General features: G+C 35.7%; 1 pseudogene; it reads left to right on the top strand.

Annotated features, from left to right (window-relative positions):
• The first annotated feature begins 1,972 nt into the window (after positions 1-1,972).
• On the top strand, positions 1,973-5,048 carry LOC113192237 (holocytochrome c-type synthase pseudogene; annotated as a pseudogene).
• The last annotated feature ends 1,944 nt before the right edge of the window (positions 5,049-6,992 follow it).

Here is a 6,992-nt window from a genome sequence, read left to right as displayed (position 1 = left end):
CAAACACACCCCCTTCTTTGTTACTATTGAGACTTAACCAATTGCATCATCTTGCCTCTTAGGCTGCTGTGTTCCAACTGTCTTCTTGGACCTGCCACATTCATTCAGTCACTCATTTTACTCATCGCTTATTCAGTAAGTGTTTACCAAGTGTCTTCAGTGTGTCAGTTGTTGTACTAGGTGCTGGAACTCATCTGTGAACAAACCCCAGAGGATAATACTGCCTGGCTGGGGAGATAGCCACAAAAGTTGGCAACTTCAGGAATATACGGTAAATGCACTTATGTAGTAAGTATGTGCTGTAGCATGAAATTCATCTGGAAAAATAAGAGACCCTAAATAGCTAAAGCAATCCTTAGTAGGAAGAGTGAAGCAGGTGGCATCACTATACCAGACCTTAAACCATACTACAGAGCACTAGTAACAAAAACAGCAGGGTACAAGCACCAAAACATACTGGTAGACCAATGGTATAAAATAGGGGACACAGAGACTAACCCACAAAATTCAATTATCTTATATTAGACAAAGTTGCCAAAAACATGTACTGGAGAAAAGATAGCATCTTCAACAAATAGTACTGGAAAAACTGGAAATCTATATGTAACAAAATGAAATTAAATCCCTATCTCTCACCATGCACAAAACTTAACTCAAAATGGATCAAGGACCTAGGAATTAAACCAGAGACTCTGTGTCTAATCGAAGAAAAAGTAAGCCCTAATCTTCATCATGTGGGATTAGGCTCCAACTTCCTTAATAAGACTCCTATAGTGAAAGAATTAAAACCAAGAATCAATAAATGGGATGGAATCAAACTAAAAAGTTTGTTCTCAGCAAAAGAAACAATCTGTGAGGTGAACAGAGAGCCTACATCCTGGGAGCAAATTTTTACCCCTCACACATCAGATAGAACACTAATCTCTAAAGTATATAAAGAATTCAAAAAACTAAGTACCAAAAAACAAATAACCAAATCAACAAATGGGCCAAGGACCTCAACAGACACTTTTCAGAAGAGGATATACAATCAATCAATGTTGAAAATATTCAACATCTCTAGCAATCAATGAAACACAAATCAAAACTACTCTAAGATATCATCTCACTCCAGTTAGAATGGCAGCTATTATGAAGACAAACAACAATAAGTGTTGGCGAGGATGTGAGGGAAAAGGTACATTTATACATTGCTGGTGGGACTGCAAATTGGTGTAGCCAATATGGAAAGCACTATGGAGATTTCTTGGAAATTTGGGAATGGAACCACCATTTGACCCAGCTATCCCTCTCCTCGGACTATATCCAAAGGACTTAAAACAGCATACTACAGGGACACAGCCACATCAATGTTTATAATAGCACAATTCACAATAGCTAAACTGTGGAGCCAACCTAGATGCCCTTCAGTGGATGAATGGATAAAAACATGTGGCGTATATACACAATGGAATTTTACTCAGCAATAAAAGAGAATAAAATCATGGCATTTGCAGGTAAATGGATGGTGTTGGAGAAGATAATGCTAAGTGAAGTTAGCCAATCCCCCAAAACCAAAAGCCAAATGTTTTCTCTGATATAAGGAGGCTGACTCATAGTGGGGTAGGGAGGGGGAGCATGGGAGAAATAGACAAATTCTATATTGGGAAGAGGGGTAGGAGGGAAAGGAGGGGGCAGGGGATTAGCAAGGATGATGGAATGTGATGGACATCATTATCCAAAGTACGTGTATGAAGACATGAATTGGGTGTCAACATACTTCATATACAAAGATATGAAAAATTGTGGTATATATGTGTAATAAGAATTGTGATGCATTCTGCTGTCATGTATTTAAAAAAATAAAATCAATTTTTAAAAAAGAATGTGCTGTGGAAACACAACAGAAAGGCACTATTCCTGACCTTCGGGAGGAGCAAACACTTCCAAGTCGTGCCTGTGGTTAAGCAAAGCTCTAAAGGAAAAGTAGAAGATGATTAAGAGACCTAAGAGGGAAGAGAAGGTAAGGAGACAGGACAAAATACTCTATGCAGAAGAAAAAGAATGGGCCAAAGTCTTCGAGAATCATGAAGATTTAGTTCAGAGAAATATGATTATTTCATAAATGGAGCAATAACACAGTAATAATACAATGATGGTGGAAGAGGAGGACAGGTGGAGACCAGAGCATGAAAGACCTTATCTGCCATGCTAAGTAGTAGTCTGAATGGAATTGGCACCTCTTGAAGGATGTACCCTACATATCATGTTTCTATTAGAGCAACCACCTACAGGTGCTTCATATACTTTATCTAAGCATCTAAGCTTAATCCTGAACCAGTTGGTATGCCCCCAATCATTTGGCCAGCTTTACTCTTGAATCTTTCCACAATTAACCTGAGCTGTGTCTAGAACAAGAGCAGGTTGCATCCTCTGTTTGTACCATTGCCCAATTTGTTTTGCCTTGGTTTGAGATGTATACTGCTCCTCAATATGTGTGGTCCATCTGGGCCCACCATATACTGCTGACTCTCCTATCTTATATAATTTTCATGGAAATATCTATTTTTCTCTATTTTAAGTCAAACTAAGGTTTGACTTAAAATATATATGAACTCCATCATTAACTCAACAAATACTTAAGAAACTATATACTAGGAAATATTCCAAGCAAATAATAATGACCCAAAAGTCTCTACCCTTATGGAAGGACATTTTAGAGGAAGAATACAAAAAAATAAACAATATACCACACGATTGTTATGTAGAAAATTGCTATAATGATTATTATGTAGAAAACTTAAGGGGCTCTCTAGAGAGTGTCATTTTATGTAGGATATACATCCTCATACAGACACACATATATACACAAATACATATATGCATGCATATACATACATACATTTATACATATATGCATGTATATACATACATGTATAAACGTACACAAAAATATAGGTACAGACTGTACAAGTTTTTTTACTCTGAGTATGTATCAATAAGTTCTTTAATGACTTCAGAATTCAAAAACTAGAGAATTCATATAAATAGTTTGAAATCATACTTAAGTAATGTCACAAGTTTCAGGACTCAGAAATTTTTCTGATTTTTAGTTTATCAAATTCAATGTGTAATTTTATTTTTAGCCTTACTGTGTGATAAATGTGATTTTGTAATAATCTAACTTATAGTCTGATTGCTCCTGGTTTAAAATAATGTGATTCAGTATATACCTAAATTAACATTTTGCTTTAAGAAAAGAATAAATGCTTTCCTATTTGTATTTTATCTTAGTTACTCATTTGGAATTGGAAGGACATTATTGTCATAATCTTGTGTGCATAGTAAGTATTTTGACATAAATTAATAGAAGTTCTATATTATATGCTGAATAAGAGATTTAAAAAGGGAATGGGGGAGCACTGTTTAAATATATTGCAGTTGAGATTTTCCAGAATTGTAAGATGGTATGAATCCTCATATTAAAATTACAGTAGTAAAATGCAGAATGACTAAGTTTATAACATAGCAAAACTGAATATTAGGAACAAGCAGAAAAATCTTAAAATCTATCAGAGACAAAATAAAGATTCTATGCAAAGGGGCCCTCAATAGATTGTCCTCAGACTTGTCATTATTTCAATAGATGGAAGAGGACAGTAATGTGCTCAAGAACTCAGAAAAATTAACTCAATTTAAAATTCGATACCCATCAAAACTACGAAACAAAGACATTTTCATAATTACACAGACTTAAATGATTGGCCAATCACAGGTTCTCATTAGAGAATTATTTTAAAATAGGAGGAAGCTAGAGAGAAAGTATGGAATCTAAGGTTACAGTGTACATAGATATCAATAGAAATAAATGTCTATTAACTACTGTTATATAATTTTTGGTGTAATATTACCTTTAATCTGAACGATCAAATTGATAAAAACTATAGCTCTAAATAACAATTTGAAATGCTTAACAGGAAGAGGTTAAAATGCTGAACAATTTTAAATTTTGCTTAAAAATTTATAGGTAGGAATTTATGTTAAGATTTAATTGTGATCGCCAAAATAATAATAATAATAATAATAATAATAATAATAATAATAATAATAATAAAAACATCTAGGGGCAGTGGTGATGCAGTGAGAGGAAGGCAGGACCACCACAGGTCTCTGTCCACTGGCTTGGGTTAGAGGCTTAGAAGCGGGGCCAGCAGCCTGAATTAGCCAATGGGGAGGAATCAGCTGGAAATTTAAAATTGTTTTGAGGCAAAATTGATTTCTATCTTGGGTTTGTCACCCTCTACTCCTACTGTTCCTGTTCAGACCTCAAATGATTCAGATCATCCTTCAGCATCCTCAAATTCAGGATGGCTGATACATGAAGGGAAAATGAAAGGCTGTAGGAAGAGCACAGAACCCTCTGGTCCAGGCTCTAAGAGCAAAACATACTCTGCCTGCCCTCCAAGATCCTGCCTATGAGTACGTACAGTGTGTCCCATTGCCAGCTCTGCTGCTAAGAATAAGGAGAACATGAATCCTTCAAATCTGATGCCACCACCTAACCAAACACCGGCTCCAAATCAGCCCTTTGCATTGTCTACCGCCAGAGAGGAGTCATCCACTCCACCAGCAGATTTAGAGAAAACATGGGTTTATCCTTCCTAACTGATGCTCTGGAATGAAAAGTTTAGGAAAGGGTGGAAGTGAAAGGATGAGGATACTATCAGAAAAATATGTGTAATACCATCAGAATTCACAGTCAAACAATGCACAGGCGTGGAGAGAGATTTTGAAGTATCCTTGTGGTCCATTGTTGATCTGATTTGAAGGGAAAGCAAAAGACTATTCACCAAAGGCAAGAATTCGTTCCTGGGTGGAGTATGAGTTGCCTTTCCACAGGCATGATTGGATCATCAACGTTTTTGGCATACAAGTTACATATGTGATTGAGTAGTACCAGGGGGGACGAAGTCATTAAGGACTACCCGTTCACTGTCCTGGATGGCCACCCCACCTTGGATTTGCTTTCAGCAGTATAGGACAGAATGAAGGTTCACTGGGCATCATAAGCACTGTTTTGTTTGTTATGCAAAGTATAAACTATTTTGTTTCTGAGAGATACATTAAACCATTTTCCCAAAACTGAATTGCACTCATGATGTTATGGGAACTTCAAGTGGATAATCACGCTTCGTCCTTTACTTAGTCAAGGAACCATGCTCTGTTCAGTTTTGAGGTGCATTTTGTCTTGCCGTTTATAGCAGATTGTTTTAAGTTTTCTTCCCATTTGGTTTAAGTAAGAGGCATTCCTCAGTTTGTCCTTTAACTGCAATATTGCCTGTGTATTCATCTAGAAAACTGAGGTGAGGAAAGCTGCGTTTTTCTTACTGATTTCTCAGGAAATTTGAGAGGTAAAACCTGAAAGTCAGTATGATGCCCGTGAGCTGTTACCTGGTCAAATCTTTTAACTAAAATAGTTTATTTTAAATAAGCAATATTTTTTAAATAGATCATCATTTCTAAAGTCCCTACAATTTAGTAGTGACACTGAACAAAATGCAAAGCCATACCCTTGCACTTAGCAAGACTAAGATGTGTCTTGGCTCTCTAAATTCTCATTAATATGCATTTTTCATACTGGGAACTTGTTAAAAAAAGTTTCAACTTACCATGGGGTTCTGATGCATATGCTTTGAAACATATATTTTCATTTAAAAAATATTTTTCTGTTGTTCTGATATATAACTCTGCTCCCCCAAAACAGTTCTCCTCATTGTCCTTCTTCCATTGGGAACTCCCCCGACCCTCACTGGCCTAACCCAAATTTAAAAACCTGGCTCAAGACACAATATCAGTGATTATATTTTGCTGAGTATTAATATTTACAATGAGAGTACTTTTCTGAGATGTAGTATACTTGCATCAATTCATTGTCTCAATTTTTATGTTTTAAGGAGGCTCTAAGATGGTTGTTGAAATTCTTGTATCAGTAACCCCAAAACTGGTTGTTCTAATTATATCAGCATGTTACAAATGACTGTTTTTTTAAGTGTTAATAATATTAAATCATTTAATTCATCCTAAAAAAAAAACCACAAAAAATACAACAACAAAAATAATGCCATCTATTGCTTCCTAGTTGATAAGGCAAGGAGAAGAAAAAGATCAAAAACTTTTTTCAACCCAACAGAAAATAGCAAAGGAGAAAAGTGCAAGGGAAACAGTATTAAAATTGTAACTGTTAGCAATATATACAGTATGTCAGCAATCATAATAAATATGCGTGGGTTAAACTAGGAGCTGGCAAAGGACAAACTTTTCTGTAAAAGTTGATTATAAATATTTTAGGCATTTTAAATCACATACAGTTTTTGCAACCCTTTAAAAATGTAAAAACCATTCTTTGCTTGCAGGCCATATAAAAACTGGTTTCAGGCCAGATTTGGCCTATGGGAGTAATTGGTCAACCTCTGGATTAAACTTTTAAGAGACAAAAATTTCCAGGTTGATTTTTTAAAAAAGTGAACTATGTACTTCTCACAAAAGAAGAGGGGAAAATATATAAAAATTATAATGAAAAGTGGGAAATGATACATACGACCTTATTAACCAAAGGAAAGTTAGACATCTTGGGTTGGTTTTCCCAAAAGCACAAGTTGGGAAAACAATGCAAGGGCAGATAGTTTATTTGAAAGGTGATCCCAGGAAACACTAGCAGGGAAGTGGAGACATGATAAAAGGAAGGGAAGAAAGTCAGTTAGAGATGTGTTATCAAGCCAGCTACCACTGTGGAACACTGGGAGGCTGAGTAGAACATGCCTCAGGGTTATCCACTGGCAGCCCAAGGAAGCTTGAGTGTTTATCAATCAGTTACTTAAGTTACCTATTGTTCTTTTCTGCAATACTATAGAATATATCCTTGCCTACAAGTAATGGGTTCCAGTCATTTTTTTCTATTATAAAACATAAAATTAATAAGCTTGATCTAATAGTTTTATATAAAAGACTATGTC

The sequence above is a fragment of the Urocitellus parryii genome, chromosome 9, assembly GCF_045843805.1.
Source record: "Urocitellus parryii isolate mUroPar1 chromosome 9, mUroPar1.hap1, whole genome shotgun sequence".
Taxonomy (NCBI): domain Eukaryota; kingdom Metazoa; phylum Chordata; class Mammalia; order Rodentia; family Sciuridae; genus Urocitellus; species Urocitellus parryii.
The sequence above is the reverse complement of the archived record's forward strand: the minus strand, read 5'-3'. Positions and strand labels throughout refer to the sequence as shown.